This window comes from Apodemus sylvaticus, chromosome 23, assembly GCF_947179515.1.
Source record: "Apodemus sylvaticus chromosome 23, mApoSyl1.1, whole genome shotgun sequence".
Taxonomy (NCBI): Eukaryota; Metazoa; Chordata; class Mammalia; order Rodentia; family Muridae; genus Apodemus; species Apodemus sylvaticus.
The window spans coordinates 25,239,816-25,258,219 of NC_067494.1; the positions used below are offsets into that span (position 1 = coordinate 25,239,816).

At 43.2% G+C, this 18,404-nt stretch overlaps 1 protein-coding gene across 8 annotated transcripts in view; it reads right to left on the reverse strand.

Moving 5' to 3' along the window:
* Positions 1-18,404, reverse strand: part of Hivep2 (HIVEP zinc finger 2) — a 189,590-nt gene that overhangs the window by 132,665 nt on the left and 38,521 nt on the right. For 6 of the 8 annotated variants that reach the window (XM_052169382.1, XM_052169380.1, XM_052169381.1 and 3 more), the window contains exon 2: positions 17,497-17,571. The exons of 1 other annotated variant lie outside the window; for it this stretch is intronic. The gene's annotated coding sequence lies outside the window, so the exon portion shown is untranslated. Of the gene's footprint in view, positions 1-17,496; positions 17,575-18,404 lie in introns of all 8 variants that reach the window. One more of the 8 variants, XM_052169383.1, reaches the window with a different exon arrangement.

The following is an 18,404-nucleotide window of genomic DNA, read 5'->3' on the forward strand; positions in this document are numbered from 1 at the left end:
TACACACACACACACACACACACACACATATACTCCGTCTTTTTTCTATTTTTTTAAAAGATTTATTTATTTATTTTATACATGAGTACACCACCACCGCTCTTTCAGACACACCAAAAGAGGGCACCAGACCCCACCACAGATGGTTGTGAGCCACCATGTGGTTGCTGGGAATTGAACTCAGGACCTCTGGAAGAGCAGTCAGTGCTCTTAACCACTGAGCCATCTCTCCAGCCCCAGAAACATAGTCTTAAGCAATTACCAGCTTGCTACCATTATTTTGGCTGCAGGAGGATGCTACATGCTCACTGGTGACAAACATATGAGGTAAGAGCTTTCCAGCTCCTAAATCCTCCTAAGCCCAGAGAAGACCCTATGAGCAAACCACTCATAGCCACTGACTTTACTCACTGTCAATAGAATGGTTAATTTCAGGCTCAGGGTCCAATTATCTACAATGCTCCCTGGTCCTCATCTGGGCAATGGCTGATGGGAAGTTAAAGCATCTTAATTCACGAAACTAAAGGATCCTTCTACTGAACCTGCTAAGGGCCCAAGAAAGTTGAAGAAACATTTATCAAATAAAATATCTTCTGTTCCCCAAGAATGAGCTCCATCTTAAGCAGGTCTTTTGATTTTTCTGACATATCAGTTTTATGACCCTTAACTGTAGGTACTGGGAAGGGTTTCTACGTATTCCTTAAACAGCACAAGAGTCATGTGCCCTTATCTAAGAACATAAAGTTGTTGTACTACCTCAGTGTTGTTGGCTGCTCCTAGCGTTCTGTGATTCTGCACAAACGACAGGAAGACATGGGGCAAGCATGGGCTGAACACAGAAGCTCCTGAAGCTCTTCCTTGAGTTACGCTTCCAACAAAGGACACACACTAACCAGGAACCTCCTTCAGCTGCTCTGACCCAAGTTGATAAAACAGTCACTTGCCCTGTACTCAGACTGAGCGTCTACAAGCAAGAAAAGTGTCTCCATAGAAACCAAGTGTACAATGGAATCCACTCAAGGTGCAGGATCTGCTTTAGCAGAAAGGCCATTTGCAGCCAAGAGCTTGCTCTAACTTTGCTTTGCACATCCAACACACACCATTACACCTTCAGAGTTTCACAATACCGAAGACTCCAGAAAGCATCCTACGTGGAGAGAGAAAGTGGGGCTGAGGAGGAAGAAGGAGAGAGCTGCATATGTAGTTATAAAAATGCCAAAGCGAATTCCATGCTAAGCGCTGCCAAAAAGAGAACAATTACTCTTACCCATCACCATGCAGCCTCAAAATTATCTTCTCTCTTCCAAACAGACGCCGTCATCCGATCGCCAAAACGAGGCTATCCTGCCGAAACTCAACTAGTTCTTATATGGAATAATCACAATGCAATCAAGGGACAAGCAGCTATTCCCTCCCACACAAATTATATTCTTCTGCGAAATGTATTTTTAACGAAAAAAAAATGCATAACCCTCCTCCGTGTTTGGTTCTGCGCTCCCACTCCTCTACATAAAAGCATACATTCATTTTCAAGAAAGGGAGAAGAATTGTATACCTCCTTAGAACATCCCCCACACCACAGAGCACAGGGGAATGGAAGCATCCTACCCCTCAGATGCATGTCTCTGCACACAAATCAAGTTGCCAGTGGCACCTGGGAGATACTTCAATGAAAGCAAGCAGGAGTGGGTTTCGCCCATGTTTAAGTGATTTCTTTCCGAGCAGATGCATTATGAAAGTTTACTTCATTCTATTACCAGTGACTCAAGACCCATAGCTCTGAATTTCAATCTCTCACAAGTTTCAAGAGATAAACTGCTTGCACGTGCACGCGCGCGAGTCACCCTGCTTCTCCAAGGAGCAAGTTTTCAAAAGGAAAGGAAACTTTGGCAGGTGAGCTTCACGGTAGCGCCTTCCCGCCCCTCTTTTCTTTCTCATGCAGTTGTTCGAATTTTAAGTGACCCGAACTGAAACAATAGGACTTGGCAGGTGATAGATTTTTGCCATTAGGAGGGCTCATTTGAAAAGAAGAGATAAAATATGATTACAAAAATGCCCCATGCCCACTCCATGGAACTGAGTGAAGCCAAAGAGCTATGAACAAAATCCTTCCAGGCAGTTTCTTCACCAGACACATCTTTCTCGGGGTACCAGAGTCTGGGATTATCTCCTAATTTGGTTCCTAGGAGGCAAACCATCAAGAAAGTTGTTGCAGTTATACTGGTAAATGCTACATTAAGAGACAATGCCCTTATTTGGGAAGGGGGTCACGGATAACAAAATTAGTAAGCAAAATCAGTCATTTCTTTTCATAGTGGAAATCGTCTTAAAAGACCAGAAAAGTAATTCTACCTAAATGGGTAAATGTTCTAATTGCATTTCAGTAAAAAAGAGTGTTTACATTTTGTCTAATTGGCATTTAAAGAAACCAAAATCATTACCAGAAAGAACACCACCCACAGAGGCAGCCCCAGTGTACCCTGCCTCACGTGACCCCCCCCACCCACCTGCTTGGCTAAGCCCCGCCTCCCTCCACTCCACAGGAAACTGGGAATCACTTCTACAAACAAATAGCAGGAAGAAATAATAAAGACAGGAAGATAAGATAAAGAGGAGGAAAGAAGTGGTGGGAGACAGACAGACAGACAGACAGACCACTTGGAAGAAAGCACATACAGCTTCTTAGATATTGGAGCCAATTACTCGCTACAGTTCAGTAATCTTACATGCATTTGAAATCTTAAAAAAAAAATGTGGGAAAGGAAGCAAATAAAAAAATTTCCTGTGGGTTAGTTATAATTCATTTCCATACATATCCAAGTCTCACATATGCACAGGTCTCTTCTCCATAGCTTGTCAAAATAAGGTGCAGGTTTAAAAAAAAAAAATCAGTGCCAACTAAACCCAACACAAAAATTCTCATCATTGTGCCTACTGAAGATCTTAAAATTCAAAACCTCTGCTCTGCTCGTGGCTAAAACAACAACGACAACAACAACAATCCAGTTGCTCATGGATCATTCCAGCCGATTTGAAAGGCAGCCCCTTAACTAATTAAAGAGTCCTAGGCTGCTCTAGCCAAGGCAGAGTCGCTACCCGCCTCCCCAGCTGCCCACAGCGGGGGTTCTAACTATTCACTTTCTCAAGTCCCGGAAATGCACCTTTCCCCACAGGCAGCCTCGGAGAAGAGCTAAGGAAAGAGCTGAGCCAGGGGTTTGGCTGTTCACAAAAGGAATTCCCCTCCCTTCCCCTTTCTCTCCCTCCCTCTTCTTCTGTCCCTCCCCCGCGTCATCACTGGTGAATAATATCCCTCACTACCTGCCTTGATCAACACCGTGAGCCCCTGTCTTCAGGCATGCAGGGAATTTAGCAGCCTGGAAATTCCTGTTGTCCACTCGCTGAGGTCACAGATAAAGCTAAACAACAGCCGAGGTTCCCATCAATCATAAGTCACTCGCTGGGAGAATGTATGGAAGGAGACCTGATGTAAGCGAGTCACCAGAGAAAATACCCACTGATGACGCATATCCAGGCATAAAAATAGTCACAGGGCCCTCAAAGGGATTATTCAACAGCCTACATTTAGACTTTCTTACAACAGACCTGAAGTCAACGTGCCACAGTAAGTGTCTGAAGTTCAAGTTCAGCAGACAGAACCAGGAATCCTTTGCTTTAAATACACTTCCCACCCTAACAAGCTGTTTAGTAAATTCTACCATCAAGTTCTAAGCATCGAACAGTACCAATCAGCCGGCTCACAAAATGCCACATACTCCTTAATTCTACTCGCAACTTTCAAAGGACAGTTTCTGCTCATAGCACACATGGCCTCAAAACATTAGACTCAACCAGTGCAGAGATACACAGCCAAGGTTGCTTCCTGACTCGACGGCAGGAGAATAATACAAACTGCAGTTATGTGTCTTTTGTCTCTCGAAGACATGCTTTTAAGTGGAATAAAACTCCATAGCAGGGTACACCAAAGGAACTGACATTTTGCTCACTGTCTTTGCGGTTATAATTGTGCAGACAGTGGTCGGATCATTTGTAGAAATAATTATGGTGTCTGTGACATACACCTGCTACATGTGGAACAATTCATGTGCTAATTAAGACTAATAACTCAGCTGGGCAGTGGTGGCGCACGCCTTTAACCCCAGCACTTGGGAGGCAGAGGCAGGCTGATTTCTGAATTCGAGGCCAGCCTGGTCTACAGAGCGAGTTCCAGGACGGCCAGGGCTACACAGAGAAACCCTGTCTCGGGGAAAAAAAAAAACAAAATAAAAAATAATAATAATAACTCGTGAGCATGACCACTGTTAGACAAATGGGTGCATGAAAGTAAGAAATGACAGTGTCTTAAGCAAGCAAGTGGCAAGATATTAATGATGACACAAAGCCTGGATTGTTAGGTGGTAATGGTTGTTGTTATTGTTATTTTATGAGGTGGAAAATAACTTTTTACATGGATCACAATTATAATAATATTCAAGTTATTTGTTCCTTTTCCCATCCTACTCAAACATATGCACAGCCTGCTTCCGGCAGAACTTGCAGATCAGCAAAGGCTGGATTTTGGCATATTTTCTATTTGAATATCTAAAAATGTTCCCGTCCAAGTTTCCTTTAAGCAAATGTGTCGCCTCGGTGAACAATGAAGAAAACTGACTGTGACAGGGCCTTAAAATTCAGCCTCAGGATTTGAGCGCCTCGCCTACCTGCTGTGTCCTCCTCAGTTAGCCTTTCTGGACAATTCTCCTCAGAACGCATAGATTTCCACTTGCTATCATGCGGATTATCAGCCATACAGAACGAATCTGTGATGGAGTTTATCTCTGGTACCTAAAGTTACTGGCCATCCTGCCTACACGACTAGCAAAGGGCTCTTAGCAACAAGGCTGTCACTTTGACAGAGCATTCTGGGCTTTCGTTGAGAAGTGTCTGACTTCTCTGGAACGGCAAAGGTGACACCTTCCTCTACTGGTAAGCTCTCCACCACTTTCCTCAAGTATGATAGCAGGGCTATAAATACAGGTGAAAATTATTTTTAGTTCAAAGATTTTTCACAGAGTGCTCGAATTTCTCTCCTACGCATATGTGTCAACAGTATGTGGCCTAGTTTACGGAATCTAAACGGAAATGTTCACGGGTGCCCCCTAGTTGAGAATCACTAAGCAATGTGATTCTCAAGAAACATATGTGTACCTCCACCACTTAATTCACCCATATTGCGGTGGTCCAAACAGCTCAAGCGTCTGTATAAGACTTGAGACCAGGGAGCAAACTAAACACAGGGTAGGTCCCCATTTCACAGAATCCCACCGTTTGTTTTTATAATAAACAATAAAGAAAATTTAAGGAACAAAAAGAAATAAGATGACACACAATCCGCTTTTCAAAATGAAAATAGTCTATAAATTACTGACTCTCAAGCCAAGATGATATCCACTAATTTTATAGAAGCTCTTGGCTTTTAAGTAGCTCAAAATGAGCTAAAGGACCCAGAAATACCCAGGTGTCATTGCACTTCATAGACATGATAGCCTTTAGTCATGTTAGCGTATGCAACCAAGACAAGTTCCTGATGAGACTTGTTTCCAATCACACCTGTCAACCCAGGGAATAAGACTGCATCCCATAAGCTAATCCCATCCTCATTCCTGGGTTTAATGATTCCGTATCCATCATGGAATTAAACTCACTACCAGCAAAACATTTCTTCTTGTAAGAAAAGGGAACTTGGCTTGCTTATAGATTAAAAACGACACTATCCGGATTTTTAAGTTTGAGGCTAGCCTGGTCTACAGAGTCAGCTCCAGGATAGCTATACAGAGAAACCCGGTCTCATAAAACAAAAATGAACAAAAGAAAAAGAAACAAACAAAAAGAAAGAAACAACACTATCACGATGGGATTTATATTTCAGTTTTCAACATCGCTTCCTGCATTATGTACAGCAACTAAGTGCTTGGAGAAGCACGGCTGGGGCAGGAGAGAGAACTTAATGGTAAAGAGCGTCGGCTGCTCTTCCAGATGATCCACGTTGGGTTTCCCAGCACCCACGTGGCGATTTGCAACTATCCGTAACTCCAGTTTGTGTTACCTTACCTGGCCTCCAAGGGCACCAAGAACACAAGTAATGCACAGGCATACATACAGGATAAACACTCCTAAAGATAAGTAAATAAATAAATAATCTTCAGCTGGGCATGGTAGTACACATCCCAGGACTCAGGAGGCAGAGGCAGAAAGACCTCCGTGAGTTCAAAGCTTGCTCGGTCTACATAGTAAGCTCCAGGCTAGTCAGGGCTACAGAGACTCTATCTCAAAATAAAAATAAGTAAATACATAAATAAATAATAAAAACAAATAATAGCATAGCTTAAGTGTCTTAAACGCCAGTCTACAGCTAAAACACAATTGATTTTATCTTCCAAAACATTTTTTTTTAAAAGTAACCACAATCATTAGTTCTCTAAGCTAAGACTAGACTCTTTAACTATCTTTATAAAACTGGATGCATGGAGGGGAGCATAAACCAGCATAGCATAAAAGCAATACAGGGGAATAAATCCTTCTTCAGCATTTGACTCGCTGGAAGCCATTTTTAAGTTCGTCCTGGAGTGGTCAGCCTTGGTAAGATTAATAAAAAGCTTAGGAGATTAGTAGAACATAGTTCTTTGTGTCTCTGAAGAGATGTCTCCAGAGACAGTTAACTAGTAGGAAAGGATCTGCCTTGGTGGTGAATGACATCATTTGGTAAAGTTAAGGTCCCCCAGGGAACAAATGAGAAAAGCTACTGGGAGTTCCTCCCTGCCCCACCTCCCAGGCACCGTGGCTTCTGCCACACCTTCCATGCCAGGATGGAATAAATCTTCTCTAATTAGGAGCAAAATAAACCCCCTCCACCTTTAGAAGCATTCCTCTTGATATCCGTCACGACAATGGAAGGCTGACATAATTCTATAAATCACTTACGGGAAACGATGATAAGAAATTTTATTACATTCCAACTATATCAAAAAGTAGCAAAATATGTTGCCCTTCAATATACCAATGCTTAACCAAGGATAGAGAGATAATTTAAACTAAAGGGTTAATTGTCCATGACCTGTCTCGGTAAGGGATTGGGATTTGTTTTCTTTTCCCTTTTTTTTTTTTTTGTATACTTGAAATACCTCATTAATAGCAGACTTTTTAATGGGGCAAATGATATTGCTTACTGGACATGTTATGGATTGAATTCAATTAAGTTGCTGTCTTCTTTTTTTTTTCTTTTTTTGTTTGTTTTTTGAGACAGGATTTCTCTGTGTAGCCCTGACTGTCCTGGAACTCACTCTGTAGACCAAGCTGGCCTCAAACTCAGAAATCCACCTGCCTCTGCCTCCCAAGTGCTGGGATTACAGGCGTGCGCCACCACCACCTGGCAAGTTGCTGTCTTCTTTTCCAACCTGAAATGTAGGTATTAAACTCACTCTCTCTCTCTCTCTCTCTCTCTCTCTCTCTCACACACACACACACACACACACACACACACACCCATCACCCCATCTCACTTCCTGATAAGGCCAAACATTTAAGTACCAATGGTAAACCCTCATCCCAGCCTTAGCCCTCAGCGCCCACCCTTCATCATCACACTCGCCAATTTGATCAAGTTCCCTCCCCCTTCTGCCTGTCTTCTAACTTCACTGCAGTGACCTCGGTTTTAGCTTTCACTGTTCCTCATTGGGTAAACATATCAATCATCCCTAAGTTCTCCCAAACCACACTGAACAGAAATGTTCAGAACCAGGAGTGAGTGGGTTTAATAAATCCCAAGGCTGACTACAGCATGTATTCCATTAAACTTCTCAACGCAGCCAGAAAGACAGCTTAGCTGATAAAAGAACTTGCCAAGAACTCAGGACGAGAGAGAGTTCAATTTCTAGACCCCACATGTTGGAAGAACAGAAAAGACTCCTGGAGGTTGTCCTCTGACCTCTTCTGCACAAAGGCTGCAGCACACAGACACACACACACACACACACACACACACACACACACACAAAATAGGAACAGATTTGTAAGGACCTTTCAATGGCCCTGGGCTGTCAAGTGTGAAGTTTTGTATCAGTAATCACTTGCGCTGTTGTAATTATTAACTCTGCTGTCTAACCACCTGTTTGCTTTTGAACTTCCTGATACTAGAGGCTACTGTACCCTTTAATTCCCCCTCCAGCCCCAAGCAGAGTACCTGACACATTTGTGGAACTGATATAGATTGAAAGATAGGTCTCTGTGTTGGCTTTATAACTCTTCAAATGGCCCCAGTGCAAATTATTATATTAGATGTCCTAGTTGGCCTCTCTTTTTCTTTTTTTCCTTTTCTTTTCTTTTCTTTCTTTTTTTTTTTTTTTTTGGTCACATGACACAAGATAATTATTGAGGAGAATGAACCACAATTGAGAAAATGCCTCCTCATGCAGACTAGCCTATATGCACATGGCTGTGAGACATTTTCTTAACTAGTGATGGATGTGGAAGGGCCCAGGCCCACCCCTAGGCAGGTGGTCCAAGGGCATATGAAACAGCAAGCAGTCTTAGGGCAAAGCACTAAGCAGCCATCCTCCGTGTTCCTGCTTCAGTTCCTGCTCTGACTTCCTGTGATGACGTGGGAAGTAGAACTGTCAAAGAAGTAAACCCTTTCCTTCCCCCCCCCCACCCAGGCTGCCTTTCATTGTGGGGTTCTATCTGCCACAGCAATAGAAAGGTAACTAAGACGTTGTTATATAACCTCTGGGAATCTTGAGTTCTCAGTCTACAAAACAGAGTGAGGGCAAAATGGATGGCTAAATGATGCACCTGCTGTAATAGCGGACATCTATGGAAGTGTACTCGGGATAGGGAAACACTGACTGCCTACAACATAAGCATGCAATAAACTCCTGCATTCTCCTTCTCCTCCTTCCTTCCTTCCTTCTTCTTAGTTCTTCCTCCTCCTGCCTCCTCCTTCTCCCCCCTCCTCCTCCTTCTCTTTTCTTCTTCTTCCTTCTCCTTAGTCTTCTATTCTCCTCCTCTTCCTCCTCCTTCTATTTTGAGACCAGGTTTCTCCATTTAGTCCTGGCTGTCCTGGAATTCACTACATACACCAGGCTGGCCTTGAACTCACAGAGATGTGCCTGCCTCTGCCTCGTGAGTGCTGGGATAGCAGAGGAGGGCACCACGATGCCCAGCAACTGCACATTTCTTCCTTCCCATGTACAAATACATACATTTATCAGATGTCAAGCACAGTAGTACATGTCTGCACACCTGTGTTCAATACACTTGAAACTGCCCAGTATGACTACAGAAGTAGTTCATTTAGAGCCAACAGCCCCACATCAGTGCGGAACTACCATCCTGACACAAGGGGAGCCCCATTATGTGCCCGGCACTCCCCTGTCACCAAATCAGTCATGTTCACAAGCATTCAAGCGCCAGTGCTTTTTAGGGCGCCTTCACTTATGAACTCAATGCTGCCCCTTCTGTTTGGAAAACCAAACTGTGTGCCCGTAGTCCTTGCTCCCTATGCAGATTTACTGACAGGGGCAGAAAAGTACTCAGGCAAAGAGGCAGAGAGAGGATCACATGACATCTTCTTCAATAAGTTTGAAGACAGTAGTTTACAAAGCTAATACAGCCGCGCACTTTAGGTGACTGCATCTTAATGTACTTGTTCTGCCCACTGTCTCAAGCAGTCCAGCTCCCTTGGACAACAGTGTGCGCGTTTTTGGAGAGGATGAGTACAGCGAATGAAGGAGTTGGACCAACGTGACACAGAGACACAGACCACAGCGGCAAGTGCACAGAAATCAGGAGGAAACCTCACCTCTCAGGTTCCCCCCTCAGCTCTGCTTTCTGTAGGAAAGAAACATTTGACCTCCCATCTGTCCGAGATTACTACTTTAATTACAGCTCCTGACTCTTCTATAATAATGATTAAGTAAGATACACCAGACACATAAAGATTAATGCAAATGGCTTAACTGAGAGTCATAAAAAGCGTTTAACTCTCCATCCCTGTTATTAGAGAACAATGTTCTACAAAGAAGCAGCACATCATGCACATGTCTTACTGACTTGAGTCCATGTCTATAGGGAAAGTTCAAGCTCAAAATAATTATAAGGATGGTTACACTTCCATCTATAAACTCCAGTAAAAGGACACATGGGCTCATTATATTCATTACCTGCGGTGTACAGTCTTTGTCTGCCACCAACCCAAGACAAGATTTAAATCAGCTCTCACGTGCATGACCTATCTCCTTAATGACATCGGAGGCATTATATGGACAGGGAGACTGCCAGCCCTTTGCTGAATTTGAACAGCAATAACAGCTCAATGATTTTCAGCTCATGAGTTACTGTCCCCTTTATCCATAACATCATCTACAGGACAGCTCCAAGACAGGCTGAGAATCTTATTATCTCTGCCTTTCAGGAAAGTACATTGACAGAATCAGTCTACAAAGCCATCCAGTCCACTGTCTGTCCTGTGCTTGTACTCCTTATCTCTACATTACAGAAACGGCCTAGCGTTCCACAATTGTGAAAGAAAGCAGGATTTCATTCATTAGGTCTTCTTATGAGAGATTGCACCATATGCCATTCTAATCAGATACATGTGCATATATGCATAATTACTAATACATTAATTAGTGGTTTTTGAAACATGTTCTCAGCCATTACTCACTCAACAAATCTTTGTGATACCTTAGGAAGCAGGTGTGTCGTGTAGTACAATTTCCATTTGGTGATAAAAGTCAGGGCTGGGAGAGATCTTGACTCTTGACTGTATTTTCATGATGAAGAGGAATGATCTAGGTACTTGGGCTGCATATTCAGATCTACTTCCAACCAGCTAGGAAACTCCAGGTAAGTCGCTCACCTTCTCTGGGCCTCCCCTGTCTTTACATAGAAGATGACTAAATGACTCATGGATACACCTACCAGCTAAAATTCCATCCTTTGCAAGTTGCTATTAGGCAGCATCCTTGAAACAAGACCCTAGATGGTAAAATCCTCGCTGTATCTTTATTTCATGCCATGCACTAGAATGTCTCTTATGACACTTCTCTGTGGATCCACAACTGAAAAACTGCACCAGATAAAGGAATTCATTTTTTTTGGTTGGTTGGCTGGTTGGTTGGCTGGTTGGTTGGTTGGCTGGTCTTTATGGAGCATTAGAACCCATTTTATTCTTCAATCTCTTACCTGTGCCCAGCCAGTAAAATCAATCCTCTAGAAGAAAGACCATGAGGAGCATGCATGGGCAGATAGGTTCTGGGGTCCAGGGACAAGGATGTATCTTCATGTGACTTCTTCCTCTCATCTAGCACCTTCACCTTCGGTGTGGCTGTCCCTTGTGATTGTGAGCTTTGACGATTTTCATTTCTGTTGTCAATGAACTAATACAAAACCCCAGACTATAGGAAAGATAGGTTCTGATGCTTAGGTCCTAGAACAGGGCTACAATTAACCTAAAGCGATTAACCTAGAGCAACTTAAGTAACCCACTCTGGAAGTCTTCCACAGTGAGGAAGGAAGCAAGCCCAAGGGAAGACAAGTCCAGTTGAGGTCCCCTTGGCAAATGGTGGGACATACGAGCACAAATCAACACAGAGCGCCTCTGCTGGCACAGAGAATGCCCCCCTCCCTGCATCCCTAGAGTGGAGACTGGACATAAGCAACCTGACCCCTGGAAGAGTCTTTGGAGCCTGGCAGTAACCTGAGCTGCTCTAGGTTATTTTTGCTGATGGCTTGCGGTTGGTTCTTAAAGGGACTGTGTTCTGAGGACACATATCTGGACAGGGGATGCAGAACAATGACAAGACAGATGGAATAAGCCTTTCCTCATTAACAGCGGTGCATAAAACCAAAAAACAGATAAATGTGAGGGTATGCAGTGAATATACTGATGTCCTCTCCAAGGGAGCAATTAGTCATCGTATGGGGAAGCATTGTTGTTTTGAAATGTGAAAATGCTAAACAGCATGGAATTCTATTGACTTAAAATGTAAACACATGGTAAGCTCTACCCAAGGCCTAGTCCTGGGTGAAAGCCTACTTCTTAAACAGGGAGAAGGGGGCAGAGATTAGAGCTGCAAACGATGCCAGGGTTGGCTTTACGGTTTTCATAGCAAGTATAATTATTGCATTGCACAGAAAAGCAAAGTTCAGTGAGAGTTCATAACACACTCAAAACTTGCATGACGTGGCTGTTACACACATGAACACAGCAGCCACAGTTACCTATACAAGACCCGCAGCAGATCAAATCAGCTAAAATGTCCAACACAGAGTAAGGAGAGGCTTCCAAGGCACCACCCCTACCTAACTAGCTGTGCTATTATTTTTTTGGATTTTATTTTTCTGTTTTTTTTGTTTTTTGTTTTGTTTTGTGTTTTTGCAGGGAAGAAGTTTGTTTTGTTTTGTTTTGTTTTGTCTTATCAACTTGACACAGTCTCTAGAGTCACCTGGGAAGAAGGAACCTAAATTAAGGACTTGTCTCCATCAGATTCTCTGTAAACATATGGTGCATGTCGTGTGGGGTGGGTGGTATTTTCTTGATGGATGCTTGATGTGAGAAGGCCCCGCCCACTGTTCTTGGTGCTGCCTCTGGGCAGGCACACCTGGGTGGTACGAGAAAGCAAGCAGAGCAAAGCAATAAGCAATGTTCCTCCATGTTCTCTGCTCTATTTCCCCCAAGTGGCAAGCTTGAGTTCCTGCCCTGACTTCTCTGGATGATGACCTGTGACCTGGAAGTATAATACAAAGACAAACAAACAAGCCTTTCCTTCACAGAGGTGGCCTTGGTCACCTTTATGACAGTAAAGTGCTAACTACTACATGAGCTACGGGCAGGTGATGACTGGGAGGGTGACTGAGAGGGGGGCTTTTCTTTAGTTAGGAGGTGACTGTTGCTAACACTATCCATGCCCCCAGTGAATAACTCTACACTTGTGCACAATGGGACAGCACTAATGGGCTCAGGGACTTGTCTGTTTGGGGACACACACACACACACACACACACACACACACACATTCCATCCTTGAACAATATATTCTTGTTTGTTGAGGATATATTACATTGGGATGAAGACATATTAGAAAGAAGCTTGGGATGGATGGGTTGGAGGGAGGAGGTGGGGGTGGATATGACTAAGATGCATTGTGTGCATGTATGAAAGATTATTTTCAAAGAAAAGAAGTCGGGTGACAGATGAGCGTAGATCTCTTCCACAGCTCTCTCAACAGAAATAGCGCTGATTCCAACAGCACGAACGCACTCAGACAAACAATTCTCGAGAACAATCAATCCATTCCTCCTCCTTTTCCATATATACTGACCAGAGCAGGAATAATCCAGGAATAAGGCAAAAAGATTGAGTCCATAAATTGCAAGGATTATAAACCTGCTGGTGGCTTTGCCCAAGGGGGCACTACAGATGGAAGTTCAGTGGGAATGGCTGGCACCAAAGGGCATCAACTTCTTTTAGAGACTCCGTGAGATCAATATAAGTGAAATGTTTTGGACTGGAGCAGGGAACAGAGTCCCTTAGTCGACGTGTGTTGCTGACACCTGGGCTCTCCCCATATCCCCACTCAGAAGATGTGGGGTTCAGTTGGTCATGAGATCTGACCATGTAGAACCACGGGGAAACAGCTACCTGTTGAGGAACTTTTGCAGTGCCTTCTCTAACACTGAGAACTTTGTCAGGCAAGTGCCTGACTCTCCTCTGGAGATGAGAGAACTGAAGCCCAGAGGTGGAAGTCCTGTCTAGTAGAGTGGGGATCTTAACTTGGGTCTGACGTCAAAGCCTGAGCTCTCGTTCCCTTCTCTCAGTTGAAGAATGAGTGGAGGAAGTGCTTGGGGAAGGGAGCTGCAGAGTGACCCTCCGGCTCAGCTGTATTCTACCGCAGCTAACGGCGCCCTCAGCTGCGCCCTTCCACGCTCCAGTCAGCTTCCAGCCATGGTGTTTGTTTTTAGTTTTTTTTCCTTTTGGCCTCATCTCTGCAGGAAGTTCACTATCCATTATCAAACTAGCGGTTACTCTACAGAGAATAAGGTTTTCTCTAATCCTATTAAAATTACATTATTATAAATAAGTGTTCACGGCCGAGCCATCACTCTTCAGGGACGCAAAGGGAAGATCATATAAATCATGCCAAACTCCACAGATGCATGGCATCCTATAGGTCATAAAGCATCTTTACAAATATTTGTTGATCTAATCTTCCTGACAACGCAGGAAGACGGCAGTGAGCCTGTTTCTCAGGTGAGGAGATCAGCTCTGCATTAGATAAGTTGCACGCACACCAAATAATCAGTACTAGCATCATCCCTTGAATGGTGGATTTTCTGCTATCGACTTATCTGCGCCATTCATTTTATTACCATAGTTCTGGACAAGGCATCCGTATTCTTTCTGGTGCAATGTACTTTTTTTCTCAGCTATTTCTTGGCATAGCCCAAGTATTACCCAGATGAAAACAAACTGATAAGATCCCGTCCCGTCCGAAAGCTTGGGCATTCAGGATAGAAGAGATCATGTCTTCAGAATCATCATGGCACAGAGCACAGTTAAGTGGGTAGTGATTTTAACTGACTAAAGCTCAAAGGAACTATAACTTAACAAAACTGCACACACACACACACACACACACACTCCTTAAATAGTCTATTTAAAATTGTATATGCTTTTAACAGAGGACATGACAATACAAGCTATGTCTTGAGATAACATTGAATGCCCACACTGTAGTTCATGCTATCCCAAGGATTTTACGCATACTATGTTATCTCGGAAACAGGTCCAAGCAGGCATTGGCAACGTCTCTGACTTGACAGAGGAGAAAACTGACAGAAGTTAATTTTCTCCAGGGTATAGCAGTGGTGAGTAGTGGGTAGTGGTTTGAGCTTGGAGCGGCATTCAGAGTGTTTGTTAACTGTTCTACTACCCTGTCCCCATTGACGGAATATCAGACCTTGCCCTCGGGCCTCATTGAAACTTCACAATAGCCCAGCAGCAGACTTACACTCATAAAAACTGATGGCGGCCTCATCAGTCACAGTCCAATATTCTAGTGTATAGAGAGCAACCCAAATTAACTGCTGACAGCTACCTTATTCCATGGAGCTCCAGAGAACAAACTCATCCTTTACCAAGTGAAAAAGTTGTTGAAAAATAAAAATTAAACTTGCATTTTGCTTTCAATACTGAAAACTCTGACTTTATAGCCCATTTATCTTGTCATTGGCCACACTTCGTTTTCACCACATACCATCTCACAGCCTTGGTGCTATTTTTCATTTGTTGTCTTCAAGTCGTTGTATGCCCATCTAGCATCCGCCGATATTTCCATTTTACAAAGAACTGTGAAGGGACATTTCCAAGGTCTTGAATTCTTCATGATTTTATTACCCTCCTAATCTTATTTTCTCCCCCTTTCTCTTAATCTTATTTTCCTTTCTTGTTATTTCATTTGTCCCTTGGTCAAAATGCCACTGCCTACTGGGACCCAAACCTACAGCTTTCATCTAAACATCCTGCTCCAAGACAGGCTTCTCAAAGCTGGGTCTTGGACGAGCCCACATCGTAACCCGGGCCAGGCCTCCAAATCTCTGTTTTTCATGGAGTTTGATCATACTTACAATAGCACAGCTTCTGACTCTAGGATCGAAGTACATACAGTACCTTTCCCTTACTGCCCTAGCTGCCCTTCTTTGATGACCCCAGCCCCCTTGTCAGTATGTATGAAAAGGTTCATGTCTATGCATAAGTGTTTTCTGGCTCCCAGCTCTACCCCTGCCTAGCATCTCAGCCCTCCTATGCATAATCAATCATTCAAAATCCCAATCTCCAGCAGGGCTGAAGGGACAGCTGCTGTCCCAGCATAATTTCAAGGCTTGGCAGACCTTCGATACGATTTCTCTTGTTTAATAGCGATGCTTTGAAAAGGAAGAAAGACCAAAGGGAAAAGTAGCCAATACTTCAGTGGGCTCATTACAAAACAGAGTAGCCAAGAGTAAAATAAGTGCGAAAAGGGATCAACTTCATAAAGCAAAAGACAAATGAAAATCTCAAAGACCACACTTAAATATAATCATTAGATGGCCAGAAGTATTGCACCAGAGTGAGGCAACTGGATCCTACATGTATCCCCAAAAGGAGGTAAGCCAGCACTCCCCTTTTAAAAAGGCAAGTGGAAGAAGATACTAGAATTGATACAGAAGTTCTTGATGCAGTAACACCACCCATGGGCTATACCCTATAGATGTGAATTGTGGTGTCCATAGAAGTACTGGTCATTGTACAAAGAACCCAAATTCATGGATTGTAAAATGCCTAAAGGACATTCGCACAATGGAATTCAAGATTGTCATGGGAACCAGTGGCTGGTATGTGCAGTATAAATTAATCTCATTAACATATGCTGAGTGAAATAAGCCAGACACTCACGAAAGCAGAACATATGATCTCATAGCTATCAATTACAGAAATAGACAGAACCGAGTGAGGCAGTGTGAAAAGTCAGGATAAGGCTACCCTTGGGTTCTATAGAGGCTAAAAAGGACACGAGAGGGCCCTTAGAATGCTGAGCACAATCTAGACTCTGGGAGAAACGATGCTCAACTTGTAAAACATACGCACACACACATACATACATACATACACACACACACACACACACACACACAATGTGAGCAGGACTCAGAGTCCTCAGCTTTCTCTCCCACAAACCATGTTTTGAATGCATTTGTGTACACATCCCTTCTGACAGATGAGATGTTGCCATGGAGTTGATACCTCTGCAGTTTAGAGCATCATCCCGATATTATACATCCACAGCAGAGGTAAGCGTCAGTGTAGGATAACAAGCACCTCAGCTATCCACTTGACTTGATGTTTCTTAACTTCACAGTTCAACACCATAAAAGCACCTGGCGAACTGGCTCTCTCTTTTCTAACATCCAAACATCAATACTTGAGCCCCTATGTGGTATATGAGCTTCCCTCGGCCCTGCCCCTTCTCGTAGGTATTTATGATGGGACAGTATCCAGGGAAGCGTGTGATAAGTGAAAATACAAATAAATCCATATTTAATAAGTATAGTGAAATACATATCAAATATCTCACAACTGGTACATGTGATCTCTCGAACGATAAATCTAAATATTATTTATACTGTGATAATGACTTTTCAAATGTGTTTCAAGAATCAAAATCATGTCTAGAATACATTTTCAAATATGGGAATATGCCTACAAGTTTCTTCTGGACCTTATTTCACAGCTTAGCTACAGTCCTGCAGTTTGGAAGCTAAGTAACAGAATCTGGAAAAGACACAGAGCGGTCTCCTTGCACCAACAGTACCTCTAACCATGGCTCCTTTTTAGGTGCAGCATCTCAACTTTTGCAAAAAGAAGCTCAAAGGAGTTAAGGAAAGCAAGATTGGGTTTCCTACCTGGACATCTGCGTCTGGTCCTAGTCACAGCTTCTCATAATCTTGAGTCTCAATTTCTCAAGTGAATTCACCAATCTGCTGACAAGAAGTTTCGTATTATAACTCTTCCATCTACAGGGCATACATTAAAACATGATTGTGAAAACAGCTGAAATATTCACTCTACAGGTTTGACCTGCAAGGGCATAAACACACGGGAGAGGGAGAAGGAGCGTGTAGGTAATGTCTGCTGTGCCAAGCCACGTGGAGCACCACAGGGCTCAACAGAACAAAAGTCAAACAATAACTCAGGATTCCAGCATGGTAATGCACACCTTTGATCCCAGTGCCTGGGAGGCAGAGGCAGGAGGATCTCTGTGGGTTCAAGGGCAATCAGGGCCTACATACAGAGTTCCAGGCCAGACAGAGGACACAGAAACTTCGTGTGAAAGAAACAGACAGAGAGAGGGAGGCATGGAGGGAAGGAGAGGGGAGGGGAAAAGAGAGATGGGGGTGAGAAAAAAGGAAATACTTGTGAGTAGTAAAATAAATAATGATAGCATTGGATGATAACCCAAAGAATACAATAGACATCTCTGAGCCCAGACTGAAATCAATCAACCAACAAAATATGCTGATAAAGACCCCACCCCTGCACACACACACATTCTCGTCAGGAGAGAAAACATAACTTTTACTAAATCAAGCAGAGTTTTCAAGAAAAATATGTTGTAATTTTATAGTAAAAAAACCTGGCAGCCACTGTTTCAACGAAGTAAGCAAGACTGATGTCACCAGAGCACAAGCATGACAATAGGGCACCCCCTCCCCCAACAAAATGTAGCATCCTATACCCAAACAAACCCATAACTTTACTCTACAAAACCCCTAAATGAGTACCTAATTAAAACTGGATAAACTCTTAAGCA